Raw genomic sequence first — 14938 nt, forward strand, 5'->3', positions numbered from 1 at the left:
TATAGAAACCAACATGTCATGCATGCCAATTGAAACATGACAACGGTCTGGCACTACAACTGAAGATAAGACCTCCGAGACCCACTCAACTTGCACTAATTAACTTTCCAATTCCCTTGGTTAAAACAAACCCTTTTCCTCCGAATTAACCGCAAAATCAAACAAAAATATTTAATTATTTAAAATATATTTTATTTGATAATTAAATTTTAATAAAAAAAAATATTATACAAATTTATTATTATTACTAACGGCCTTTGGGTCAGGGCGTTCATTTCAGGAAGGACCAGGGATCGAATCTTATGTCCTACACAAGGTGAGGGCACGTGTGTCGGCGTTGAGCCTTGCTCCTCCCCACACGTGCACGTCCCTGGGTTATGGTGCTTGTGCCTTTCTCAAAAAAAAAAAAAAATTATTATTATTAAAAAACATTCAGTTTTTAAATAAACCTCCTTCACCAGTTGTTACTGGGGTGATACTATTTATGGTACTATTTTAGGTCCCATATGGATTTCATGTGGAAGACATCGTATCCCTTTCCTCCAAAGTTGCATTACAGGAGAATTTATTAGCTTAGTATGGTTCATGCAAATCGACTGAGTGTGTAATTGGCGGGTTATCTTTACCTTAAATTGAGTTTAATTGAGATAATTAGTACTTACGAGGTCGATAAACCATTTTAACCAGTGTACCTCTGTATCTATCTTTTAACAAACTTTTAAGTGAGTGCGCTTATCACCTATTGGCCAAAAAATTAAAAATTAAAAATTAAAAATTAAAAATAGTCAAAGGATTTTCTTGGCTAAAAGTACCACTTGTTTGTGCTGGCTAATTAATCCTCTACCATGTAGACCAACCTTTATTGATAACTCATTATTGTAGAATTATTTAATGATAAACTCTACTAATTTTTCTAAAATAGTTTTAGATGGTCTCAAATCTTGGTTTTTTATTAGCCTAAGAATTTTACATTCAATTCAACTCATCTAACATAATACCAAAATATCATTCTACTGAGTGAACTTTGGTGTGCACTATTACTCAGGAATTTCACAAGCACTTAGCTAATTAAAATGCTGAATTAATTCCCTCCCAACATAAAATCATAAAATCATTCTTTTGGTTGAACTTTGGCATATAAAAGGGGAATTTCATAGGCACTTAGTTTGTTATAGTGCTGAATTAATTCCCTCCATTAATACTACCAAAAAAAAAAAAAGTATCTCTCTTGTGGTTGGTACCTTATATTCATGAATATGGAAAGTGGGAAACAAATGGAATGAGGCCAAATGAAATGAATGAAGACAACCATTTATTATCATTGAGAAAGAATGGTACCCAATTGCGGCTAATTTTGGTATATATATGTATACATGCACAATGATGTCAAAGATTGTTGTTGATCCATCCTTTTCTTTCAAGGATAGTGTTCTAATCTTTTTTAGTTATTGATTATTTTTTTATTTTTTGATGATATTTAATAATCTTCAAGGAAATAATTTATAACATAGTTGCTTACGTTGAGTTGATATAATCATATGCTAAGAAATATGTAACGATAAATTTTTTTTAAAGTTATATTATAAATAAAGTTTATAATTTGATGATGTTTTAGTGTTTTATGAAAAATTATGCATACAATGATACAATGATGTAGTGTTTTGTTTAATATATTTATAATTATTAATTATTTATATTTTTGATAATATTTGTTAAATTGTTTTTATTAAAATTAGGCATTGAAAACAATAATAATCTCAGGATGATAATAATTTATCTTACAATTACTTACATTAAGTTAAATAATCATATACTAAAAAAATATATAATGATAAATTAAATTGTTTAAAAGTTATATATTACAAAAAAATTGTTTATAATTTGATGATGTTTTAGTATTTAGGAAAAATTATACATACAATTACATAGATTTTTTTTTATTTACTAAATTTATAATTTAATTGCCCTAAGATAAAATGAATAATTTATACTTATGATTGTGTTTTAATGAAAATGATTAATTTGGTCGTGCATAATTTTCCAATTTAGACTCAATTCTAATTTTTTTATTTATTTGTAATTCTATTATTGGATAAAAAAACTCCATGATAACTTTCTAAGATTATGTTTCTTTATTTGGCAACAAAATGTGAACTTAAATAGCTAAGCCTAATAAAAAATTGTTAACATATTCAACTTGAATTTTTATTATTTAAGACTATATATATATATATATATGAGGTCAACCATTGAATAGTCCAATGGTATAGCACCAAAATGTAAAAAGGGAGGTCATGGGTTCAAATCCCTCCCCTGATAATACTGCTCTATGTACTGTTCATTTGGGATTTTTATATACAATGTACATCTGGTTCCAGTTTGGTATTTTTTATTAAAAAAAAGACACTAGTCGCCTATTATTCAATATATATATATATATATATGAGAATTTTAGTATTAATTTTTTTGACACCAATAACAAACTATACTTGTTAGAACGACACCTGTAAGGGAATATAAATAAATAAAAAAATATAAATAATTCACAATCAACATAAAGCAAGCAAACATGACAAAGCTTGAACATAAAAGTTAAACATATATATATATATATATGTAGATCACATCAATCAAAAGATCTTGGCAAAGAATCACAGGGGCAATTAGTTGAAAGAGGATTGGCTCCCAATTAGAAATCTTTGCTCAATTATGTCAAGTTCTTTGTCGTTTGCCCTTTCTTCATTCCCAAAAAAAACCCATAGTTCCTAACCTTATCAAGCAAATTTTCCAAAAGAACTTTTAATGAAAATCAACAAATTACTTTCGCTATAATATTAAAAAAAAGAGAGTTAAATTTACCAATTTGGGTTCTAAACTTCAAAATTATATTTAAGTCTATGATTTTATCAAATTACAAAAAAAAATACATTTTTATGAGAATCATTAACAATTTAAATTTGTAAAAAAAGTAAAGAAATTTTTTATTATTTTTATTAATAAGTTGCAATGTTTTGTGTGAATTGAAAATCTAAAGTTGTAACATCTTTCATTTCATGGTGAAGGTTCCCACCACTGGAATGCTTCCAAAAGGAAAAGAAGGGGAAAGGAAATATGGGCACGCGTGACTTGTTGAGGGATGTACCTTTTATTATTATTATTATTATTATTATTATTTTGCATTCTCTTCCATTTCCAAACCTTTGTCTAGAGTGTCTTGTGCGTCTTAGAAAGAGGATTCTCAATGCTATTATTAATTTTTTTTTTAATATGGACAAGTCATCTGTCAAAGTGTGCACAAATTTTTTTAAATATTCCATGCACACTTATCCTGCACATGCAAAATTTAATCCCTCGTCTCACCCACATATATAACACTATGATACCAATAGACTAAGACAAGTTTGCCCACTTCTAACTATTCAATCAAACATTATATATATTAATAAATTATTTTATTAATAATTGTCACTCTAATAATAATCAAAATATTAATAAAATAATTTAAAATAATTCTCATTTTAATAATTAATTATTATTATTATTATAATTTCAAATAATATTTTCTATTTTAGCAATAATTTTTTTAAAAAAATTGGGTTAAAAAAAGCACAAATAAATTATTTAAATAATTATAAAAAGAGATGAGGGGTTAAAATAAAAAAAAAGTTTTTTATTTTAAAAATATGCAATCAACACACATGAGTGTTGATTGAGCATTGATGTGATGGGCGTAAAGCCATTTTGACAATATTATAAAAAGTGAAGGTCAATTTGAAAAAACCCAAAAATTATTCAAAAGTAATGGCTCGTGAATTGATGATGATCAAGATATAGTTAATAGTTATATTTTATCAAATATTTTTAAATAAAAATCATAAAATAAAATACTTGATGGAATATAAGCATAATATATCAAATAGATTTGCACTCTTTAAAAAATTAAGGATGAGATTGTATTTACTTCATAAACAAAGAAGTAATAAATGACTTTAGATACATATTCTAAAAAATAATAAATTTTAAAAATAAAATATTAAAAAAATCACTGCTATGATTTTATACAGTAGCTTTTTTCTATGTATTGAATATTTTAAATTTATATTTTTGTTGGACCTTAGAGCATCTACTATCCAAAATCAACAACCCCCATTTAGAAAAAATATAAAAAAAATGTGAAACCCATTGTTTGAGCGTCCCAAATTTGGGGATCATCCTATTTCAAACCCCAAATTTTAGATCCCACAAAAATATTAATTTTTTAATTTTAATTTTTATTTTTGTAATTATTGTAATTAAAATTATAAATTAATAATTCATTAATATGATTATAACTAATCATCATACATCTACAATATTAATTTGTGTACAATTAATTACTTAATTAATAATAAAACTATTAATTAAATTAATTTATGATCAAATTTATGAAATTGAAATAGTTAAAATTTTATTGAAAAATAACCTTAATAAAAGCTAATAAAATGCAAAAACTAATTACATTAAAACTGTAACACCCTGAACCTGTGATTAACTGTTGGAAAATATATTCAGGGTATTACTACAGTTGCAGTAAGAATTTTCTACAGAGTAATCTGGTTGAGAAACCCCAAGTGGAAAGAACAAGGACCGAAATGTAAAAGTTTATAAAAGAGTTTGGGTTAAAGAGTAATAGAAAAAGGATTGATATAAAATGTTTCTGGCAACCAAGGACTGAAAGGTAAGATGGAAGGGATCTTTTTGAAATATTGTACTATAATCCAGGGATCATTGGATAATTTAAAAGGACCTTTTGAGAATACTATTTTATAATTCAGGGACCATTTGTGAGTTTTTTAGGGACTGTTTTGTAAGAAATTAAGTTTTGAGGGACCAAATGTAAATTTCGGCTGAATCATAAGATTGGAGAAAAATCTAGAATTGTTCATCTTCTTCTCCTCCATCCTTCCCATGCTACAGTAACCCCGAGGGTTTTTTAAAAAAAAAAAAAAAAATGAAGAAAATGAGAGAAATTAGAGGTTTTTAAAGAGAAAGACTTGGAGATCGCCGGAGAGAGTTCGCCGGAGTCCTTGGTAAGAGTTATTTTGGTTTGAATGATATATAAATTTTAGTTAAAAGCTTGAGCAACAATGCTTGAATTTAACATGTTTTTGTGAGGTTTGGCTTGGATTTAAGTGCTGAAATCATGTTAGATTATTGTTGATGATTGTTTGATTGAAATTACTTTGAAAAACTTTTGTAAACATGATGAAATTGCTTGAAAATGGGGATGAGATTGCCGGAATTACTGTAGCAATTACTGTAGGACCGAGATTAGGGTTTAGTTTGGTTAATTAAATTGATGATGATGATTAAGATGTTAATGATGATTGTTGGATTGAAATTGGTTGAGTTAGTCCAATTGAATTGGTTGGATCAAACCAAGTTGGATTGAATTGATTGAGTTGAATTAATTTGGTTGAGTTGGGCTTGATCAAATCAAGTTGAGATGGTTTGGGTTTGGTTCAGTTGATTTGGGTTAAGGGTTTTGGACTGAACCAAGTTGGTTCAATGGATTTTGAATAAGAATTGAGTTGGTTCAAGCTGGTTCAGTTTGATTGAGTTTGGTTCAGTGCAATTGAGCTTGGTTCAATGGAATTGAGATTGGTTCAGATTGGTTTAGCTGTGTTTAGTCTAAATTGAGCTGGTTTAAATACAATTGAAGGCCGGTTGGATTATGCAAGGTCGTGTTTTAACCGATTGGAGTGAGTGGGCCCAATAGAGAGTCTATTATTGTTTCTTGTATTTTCTTTTGAGTTTAAAAGTAGTATTTATTTTTATATTATTATTCTTGTTAGGTGTTGTTCAGTCTTGGAAGGGAGTTTCAGGTCTAGCAAGGAACCCAAGGACACCAGGTGAGTTGGTAGTGGCTATTATTTTAAATAATTGATTAATTATTATTATCTTGAAATAATTATTTAATGGCTAGTATTTTGAAAATAATTGTTTAAGTATTTCTTTTTATCATGTTTAATTGGCGTATAATGTTGAGGTATACGTATATTTATTTGTCGTTGATGTTCCTGACAATCGTATTGATACATCAATTTCGTATAATTATATGTATTTATGAATAGTATAAATACATGTATATGTGATTTAATTATTCGGTTCATGAATTTATTTTTGGATGGTTATATATGCTTTGATTTGGAATGATTTGTGAAATCATGTGCGTGTATTAAAATGTTTTACCGACAATATTTGTGGGACTGGTTTTCATTCCTGGCATAGAAATGGTATTTTGTATTTGGATTTTACTGATATTATGCATGTATCAGATCTTGTGAATGTCCCGGATAAGGACCATGTGATATGATTTATACGATTTGTATTATTCTCGCATCTACATGTTGGTTTGGATGGTGACGGCGGGCTAAGGCCCGACTACTGCAGTAGTGGGTCCCCACGGGCCGACCTTTAGAGGTGGCGTGGTGGACTCGAGTGTTGATTTGTCCGGATCGGGTGGGAGGCGTAGAGCCCACGATTGGATGATACATCGGGATCCCGGAGTCACCACACGGGACCGGTGGGCCAACGTCAAGGTTATGAAGACCTTGGCGGCTCCCAAACCCTAGTCGCGACGCGGCTAAGTCGAGGAGAGTTTTCGTGCTATGGATTTGAGAATGGTTTTATATTATCGATTATTTTGACATTGATTTATGATGAATTTATGTTTCAAAAGTTCTTTAAAAAAATGTATTTTTGCTAGAATTCTAGTATTTTTGGAAAAGTTGGAAAAATTATTTAAGCGAGTTGGTATTTATATACTTTATATACACTATATTTAAGTATTTGGAATTATTAAAGCCACTACCGACCAACCTGAATGTCTTTGTAGACTGCAGGGAGCAGGACCCTAGATTGCCTGATTGAGTATAGAGCTAGTCAGGGTTGAGTCAAGGATTGCAGTGGGTCCCCCTTCCTTTTTTTTTTTTTATTGTTGTTGTGATCTTGTAGCGGTTGTACCCGCAAATTTGAGTATTTATATTTGTTGTATTTATGTATTTGGATCTGTAGATGATGTAAAGTTGTAAATTATAATTTGTGGGTCTGATTTTGTTTAAAACAGGGTGTCAGTTTCCAGTTAAAAGGGAATTTTAACTGATGGGTGCCACATTTACCTCGGTAGAAGGGGTGGGTGTGACAAAAACTAATACAATGCAAAAAATAATTTCCAAAGGGATTCGAGGTTGAAGGAGGTGGTTGATATAAATGTCCTCTTTTTTGCATAATTTGTGCTTGTTTAGATTGAATATAAACACAAATATTAGAATCAGTAATTATGCTTATCAAGATCTTATATTCTTCTTTAAACTCTTTCATAGCCATTTTATCTGCATTTTTCTTCTTCAGTATCTCCATAAGTTGTTGGTTATTTTCTTGCAATTTGCCCATTGCAGATATAAGATCAGCTTCATTTTTTTTCTTGAATTTAGCCTTTTTCACACCGATTGGACGTTGGGAAGAGTTTCCATCACTTTCATCATCTAGATTAATTGAAAATTGTGATAATCCAGGGGATGCTGCAGATTGAGATTCAAGTGTTGCATTGTCTGACTTGGAGAAGAGAAAATTGACATGATGTTTTCGAGACATTCGCCTTGGAGTAAGCACGTGGTCCTTAAATTATTTGAAACCTTTGTGGTATTTTGGATCTTGTCCTAGTAACAGTTTTGCTTGATTTAACTGCAAAATTTTGTAATGTCAAGCTAAAAAAAAATAACACGTAGTTTGCATGTTAGAATTGTAAATATATACTTACAATATCTTGATCTAAAGCACCACTAGGATTTAAATTCTCTATTTGTTGAATGCATGCATTCAAGTTTCGGTAATCCTTTTTGATGGCTTAAACTCCTTTCTTCAGAGAATTCGGATTACGAGACACCCAATTACTATTTTTTTCTTCCGCGTATTTGTCTTCCACTCGAGACCAAAAATGTTCACTGGATTAGTTTACACCAATAATCAGATCTTGAGAAAATTCTATGTAAACTTGGGAAAGGAAGATATCCTTTGCATTGCTATATCCTGATTGACGAGAATTCATTTTCGATCAAAGGTAACAAATATGTGTTGTAGAAGAAGTTATATAGAATGTGTATCTAATATGGTGACCCGTGACTATCACAGGAAGACATGTGAGGACACAGGAGACCCGTGACTTGCACATGAAGACATGTGAGGGTATAGGAGACCCATGACTAGCACAGGAAGACATGTAAGGACACGGGAAACCCGTGACTTGCACATGAAGACATGTGAGGGCATAGGAGACCCGTGACTAGCACAGGCAGATATGTGAAGGTACATGAGACCTGTGATGACACAGTGATTTTTGGGCTCCCATATTAAGAGTCAATTTGGTAGCTTTGGATGGCAACAGGGTTTTTCCTTAGCCTCTTGCCTTGGTAGTAAATATTCTTCAATCATTCCATATGAATTTTAATATCGGAGGCACTTCTAATTCAGAGGATGAAGTCACGGAGACTCCTCATATAGGGCTATCAGAAGATGAAATGGTTTTCCAAATAATTCATAATAACAATAGGATTATGCAAATTACTCTCATGCTTGGTAACAATGAAGCTATTCGTGGAGGCTCCGTCCCAGGTCATGCAATGATAAATCGAGATCGTGAAGCGGCAAATCAAAACTTGTTCAATGTTTCTTTTCTAGAAAATCCATGAGAGAATGAAAACATGTTTCGAAGACGTTTTCGAATGTCCCGATCTTTGTTCCTTCGGATAGTGGATGCATATCAAAGCCACGACAACTATTTTCAACAACAAAGAGATAGGCTTGGTAGACTTGGGTTGTCAACTTTACAAAAAGTAACTACTACATTCCAGATGCTAGCGTATGGTTTACCAGCATATACTACTGATGAGTATGTGAAAATTGGTGAGTCAACTGCCATTAAAAGCTTGAAGAGATTTTTTCGTGCAATTGTGGAGATTTTTTTGAATCAATATCTTCGAAACTCCCAATGCCAATGATATCACAAGGTTGCTACACATTAGGCAACAACGAGGTTTTCTTGGAAAGTTGGGTAGTCTAGATCGTATGTATTGGAAGTGAAAAAATTTTCCCATAGCATGGGCTGGCCAATACAAAGGTCAGTATGGGTCACCGACTATTATTCTTGAAGCAGTTGCTGATTATGATTTTTGGATATATCACGCTTATTTTGGGATGACATGTACGAATAATGACATAAATGTGTTAGAATCATCTCATTCGATCTCTAATATAGCTCAAGGTATTGCTCATCTTGCTCATTATGTTATTCAAAGCAAAGAATATATCATGGAATATTATTTAGTTGATAAAATATATCCTAAATGGTCAACTATTGTGCAAACTATTCGCGAGCCACGTAGCTGAAAAAAATACTTTTCCATAAGATAACAATTATGTAGGAAAGATGTGGAACGTGTGTTCAGAACTCTACAAGCAAGATTTGCAATTGTTGCTGGACCTATACGTTTATGGAGCAAGGATGTGTTGGGTGACACGATGAAAACTTATATTATCATGCATTATATGATAGTTGAGGATGAGAGAGACCTCAGTGCGCCGATTGTAGAATCGACAGATATGCCTGGAGCAACTATATAAGTCATCGAAGATCAAAATGCTCGATTTGAAAAGTTTGTGGCTCGATACAATCAAATTAAAGACAGAGAAGCTCACATTGCACTTTGCAATGCGTTGATAGAGCACTTGTGGAAGCAATATACTAATTCAGAAAGTTCTTCAAACCAATTAGACTATATTCCTTTTGTGGTATTTCAGTCTGTTTTTCCTTTGCATGCTACTTTGTTATCTTGGTCGTTTTAGTTGTTTTCTCATTGTCTTTGGTTTGGGGCATCTTGTCGAGTGTTTGACTATGTCTTTAGGGTTAAAAAAAGTGGTTTTCAAGGTGCGCACGGTCGTGCGCAGACCGTGTCACTCCCCCTGAATTTCTCAGGAGAATCCAGGCATTAAAACTTCAATTTTTAGCACTGACACACTCATGTCAGCGCTGACACGCTCGTGTCAGGAGCACTCTGACCGTGTCCTACCTGAAAAGTCGCGCGGATGATTCTTAAAGCCCCTTTTGATCCTTTTCTTCACCAATCTTTTTCTCAAAACCTTCCCCTTCGCTCCTCCTCTCTTCCTCCGTCATTCTTAGGGTTTATGTGCTAATTTTGGAGGTATTCTTGGCCTTGTTCTTGGACCAAAGAGTTTGATTATCTCTTGAGTCAAGGTAAGCTTCCATCATTACTTGTTTCTTCTTTGTTCCTTGAATGAGTATAAAAAGGGTTTGGTTGTGAACCCAAGGGAAAGCTTGATTCTTGTTCCTTTTCTTCTTCTTTGATGCTATAGCTTGGGAGGAGTGTTTGTGTTGATTTGTTTGACTTGATTTAGAGAAATCCATGAACCATCTTCTCCCTTAATTTCGGATCTACTGTAGCACCAAACCAAAGTTGGTTTTCTTGCTTTCCTTGTTGGTTTTAAGGGTTGTGAGAGATATATTCTTGCTAGATCTTCTAGTTAAAGAGTTTAGAAAACCCTAGAAACCATCATTTTCCCATTTTGAGTATTTTCTTTTATTTCAATAGATCAAGTTGTTGATGATGTTTTGTCATTTGTTTGGTTTGTTTAATTGCTTCTAGGAGGTGAAACTTTAAGTAAAGGGAAAGAGCCGGTGGAGAAAAAACACCGGAGGTCTCTAGTACGCCAAGTTTGTGAGTGGGATTTATTAAATCATGGATTATAAATCATGCATGCTTTTCTAATGTTATGTTGCTTGCCTTTGAGTGATAAACTCCTTATTACTAAACCTCCTTAAAAGTTTTATATGGAGTTTAGAAATCATGGTGATTTGTGATTTGGCTTATTGCATGGATATTTGCAAAGTATATATATATATATATATATTCTCGTGGTTTAGAAACACTATGTTTTGAAATATATGTTTCAAATTATGCATTTTTAAGAGATTTGATGCTCTTGTTATGATGACGAAAAAGGCATGTGAAAACTATGTTAAATTTTTATTGTGATGATGAAATTCTTGAAGTATATTTACAAAAGATACTTATGTATGATGTTCTTGATGAAAAGGATTTCAGGGCAAACGTTATAACCAAGCTATTCGCTCTTGGAGTGAGATTTAAAATTATGAACACTTGTGATCTCTTAAATGGGAATCATGTTATCATGTTGATGTACATATTGAGCCTACGGGCGGGATTATTATTTAAGTGTTTTGATGGTGACATGGGAGCCGAGCTCCAGTACTTACTGCAGTAAGAAGTGGATTGTTTCCACGGGCCGACCTATTTAGAGGTGGCGTGGAAAACCGTCAAATCGGTTATGCCATTTCAGGTGGGAGCGTAGGGCCCTAACTTGGATATAGTTGGGTTGTTCGGAGTCACCACACGGACTTCCCAACAGCCAATGCCAAGATACGCGCATCTTGGTGGCTCCAGACCTAACCGAGGTCACGGTTAGCGATGGAGGGTTTTCGAGGCCAATTTGGATACTATTGATTATTGTGAATTGTTGATTTTGTATTTGTAAGCATCTTGACATTTGAAGCTTTTGAAAAGTTGGGAATACTAAATATCATAATTAAATATATATATTCGTTGATGATTTCAAAGGAAATGTTATTTTGCATTTCTTTGAGAAAGCTTATATCCTAATGTTACAATTGTTATTTAAAGTATCTTTATCCTTACAAAAAAATTAAAACCATTTTTGTTGTATTTCACTTTCATTGAGCATGCTTCCGCTATAGTCCCATGTTTAACCCCTCACTGAGTAATGTAGTTATTCACCCTCTCTTTCTTCCTCCCAGGTGATAGCATAGCGTAAGGGTGGAGGCGTGAAGTGCTTGTCAAGAGATGTGTCTGTGTTAACATTTTGAGTTATGTATGTTGTTTATTCCTTGGCATGTATTATCAGGGATCCAGTATGCGTTATCGAACCCTATTATATATTTCTTTAATTGTGATACTTTGTTATGACAGTCAGATCATATTGTGTACGAGAAGTATACCTTCTACTTCGAGTTGTTGTTATTATTGTCATTATGAACTCACTGTCATAATTATCTATGAGTCATCTCTTGTATTAAATGGATGAGCATGTGTGGGAATATATGTGTATGATGTACTGTTAGACTATTTCTTGTTATTATAGTGTTTTTGTACGGAAAACATGTTAGTCTTACGGTAATCTAGGGTTGAGGTAGGTGTTTGACCTCCCCTAGATTGTCGTGGCGGTATGTCACGTGTGAAACCCGTGGGACGAGGCGTGACACCTTTATAATATTTTGTTGTAATATTAAGTATTTGTTGTATGTTTGTTTATGATTTTCAATGTAAATTATTTAATTAAAGTAATTTTCATGTTGTTAAAATTGTAATCAATCATGTGTTTAAGTATTAAATATTTTCATGTTATATGAAAAAAAATTATTATTTATCAAGATAATTAAGAAATTATAATTCAATTTTTAAATAAATTAAATCATAAATTAAAAAAAATTAGTTGTAAAATTTTTTAATTTATTTTTATTAGTAAATTATTAAATTGTAATAAATATTTAATTAAATTATTGTAAAAATGATTAATTTCAAGTATTTTTTTTTATTAAATAGTAATTTTAATATAAAAAAATGTGGTAGGAATATTTTGTGAATATGTTTTTTTGGGATAAGATTAGAGGTTTGTGATTTGAATATAATTTACTGTAGCAGAATCAAATTTAAAATTTGGGGTAAAAATTTGAGATTGTAGATTGGAGATGGCTTTATATGCTCAATGGCCACTACACAATCCGAATGGAGGGTTTAATGAATGAACACGCATTTGAGCTCTGTAAAATGACCCATTAGAAATGCCCTTAAAGAGTTAAAAAATAATTATTATCTTTTATGGTTAGCGAAATGATTGATTTAGCACATATTCCCAATATGAAATTAATTTATTGATTATTTTTTATTGAGGTTTTAATATATATATATATATATATTATTAATTTATACTATCCCAAACTTTTTAATATGAGTAATGTAAAGGATTATATGGGTTTCATGATCCGATTCAAAAAATATTTATTTAGTCAGTTGAGGTGGTATTTACTTGGTTTTTAATTATAAAAATATCTAAATACATATTAATAATTGATTTTTATTTATTATTATTATTTTTTGATAAAAATAGACAAGCTTCACTCCTTTAATTTTTCAAGATCGTGGGGATTCCAACCTTCCCCTAGACTTTAGAAGGAAATATAATACAAGTTTTTTGTGTTTTATATGATTGTATAAATATTTTTTTTTTTAAAAAAAGACATATTGACAATAGGCTATAGCCCAACTTTATGGATGGGTAGAGAGTATAAACATCGTAATATAAATTCTCCCAATAAACTTATGATATGAAATATTATTATTATTATTATTATTATTATTATTATAAATAATTTAGTTGGAAAAAATTTCAATTTTTTTTATATAAATTTAAAATTTTTTTTACACCAATATCATTGTTATAAAAATTAAAAATTAAAGTCATGTTAGTATGAATTTAAAATTTAGAAAATTATAAATTTTTTTTTTACAGAATGTGTCAAGCATGTGTAGGAAAGTATACAAGTGTGAAGTAAGCTCAACAAGTACATATATCTCACATTGGCCAATAAAAAAGATATTATTCATGAATTCTTTTTTAGAAAATTAGGGGTTGTTTGTTTGCAAGGAGTGGAATTGAGGATGAATGAGATATGAATGAGAATAAAGGAAAATGGATTAGGAATGGAAGGAAAACTTGTGTTTGGTGCAGTATGTGAGAGTAATCAATTGGGAATGGGAAAAGTGAAAGAAAAAAATTTGTGGTAAAAAGACTTTTATAAAATTAATACAAGTTAATAAAGAAAAAAAAAAGATTAGATAATAATTATCTTTTATAATAATTAATAATTATTTTTAATTTTAAAATATTTTAACTATTATTATTTTTGCCAACTACCATTTGGTCTATTGCCATGGGTCTTTTGCATAGAGTGTTCGCCTCGAGTGTCGAGCGTGGCTCCCCGAGTTCGATCCCCATCTTGCGCAAGGTGAGAGCACGGTTCGGTGGTGAGCGCGGCTCTCCCACGTGTTCGTCCCTGGGTTCCGGCGCTTGTCGTCTTTCTCAAAAAAAAAAAAAACTATTATTATTTTCATTTAATTAAATATTTCACTTTAATTATTATTTATTATTAAAATTATCTATTTAATTATTATTTAAACTAGGTTATTGTTTTTAATTATTAGTTATTATTTTTTTTAAAATTATTTATTGTTAAAATTATTTATTTAATTATTATCTGAACTAGATTATTATATTTAATTAATAGTTACTATAATTTCACATTGATTATTATTTATTATTCAAATAACCTAATTAATTATTATTTAAATTAAATTATTATTTTATTTATCAATATTATTATTTCACTTTATTATTTATTATTGGAATTATATATTACTTATTATTTAAAATAAAATTTTATTTTATTTATTAAATAAGAAGGCCAAATTTGATATTTCACCCCAAGGAGTTTGAGAGGAATGAGCAATCCTCCCATTTTTTGAAGGATTGCCATTCATCTGTCACTCTTCACTCATTTTTTTCTCACTCCCATGCATGATCATCCAAATAAGGCATTGGAATCCCTAAGTAATGATTCCCACTCCATGCCTTGCAACGAAAGACCCTCTAAGTTTTGTTCATTAAATAACTCTCAATGTGAATTAGCAAATTAGAAACAATTAAAAGGTAAAATAATTGAAATTGAACCATGCTTGGCATTTTATTTCAGAAATCATTAAGGGCATAAGTGTTTTTGGGTTAAAAA

At 30.8% G+C, this 14938-nt stretch overlaps 1 long non-coding RNA gene across 1 annotated transcript; it reads left to right on the forward strand.

Annotated features, from left to right (window-relative positions):
- The first annotated feature begins 10181 nt into the window (after positions 1-10181).
- LOC120273036 lies at positions 10182-12034 on the forward strand. The gene is made up of 3 exons (XR_005540496.1): positions 10182-10291; positions 10701-10772; positions 11891-12034. It is a non-coding gene; the product is annotated as an uncharacterized LOC120273036 (long non-coding RNA).
- The last annotated feature ends 2904 nt before the right edge of the window (positions 12035-14938 follow it).

The sequence above is a fragment of the Dioscorea cayenensis genome, chromosome 12 (genome assembly GCF_009730915.1).
Source record: "Dioscorea cayenensis subsp. rotundata cultivar TDr96_F1 chromosome 12, TDr96_F1_v2_PseudoChromosome.rev07_lg8_w22 25.fasta, whole genome shotgun sequence".
In the NCBI taxonomy this organism is placed as follows: Eukaryota; Viridiplantae; Streptophyta; class Magnoliopsida; order Dioscoreales; family Dioscoreaceae; genus Dioscorea; species Dioscorea cayenensis.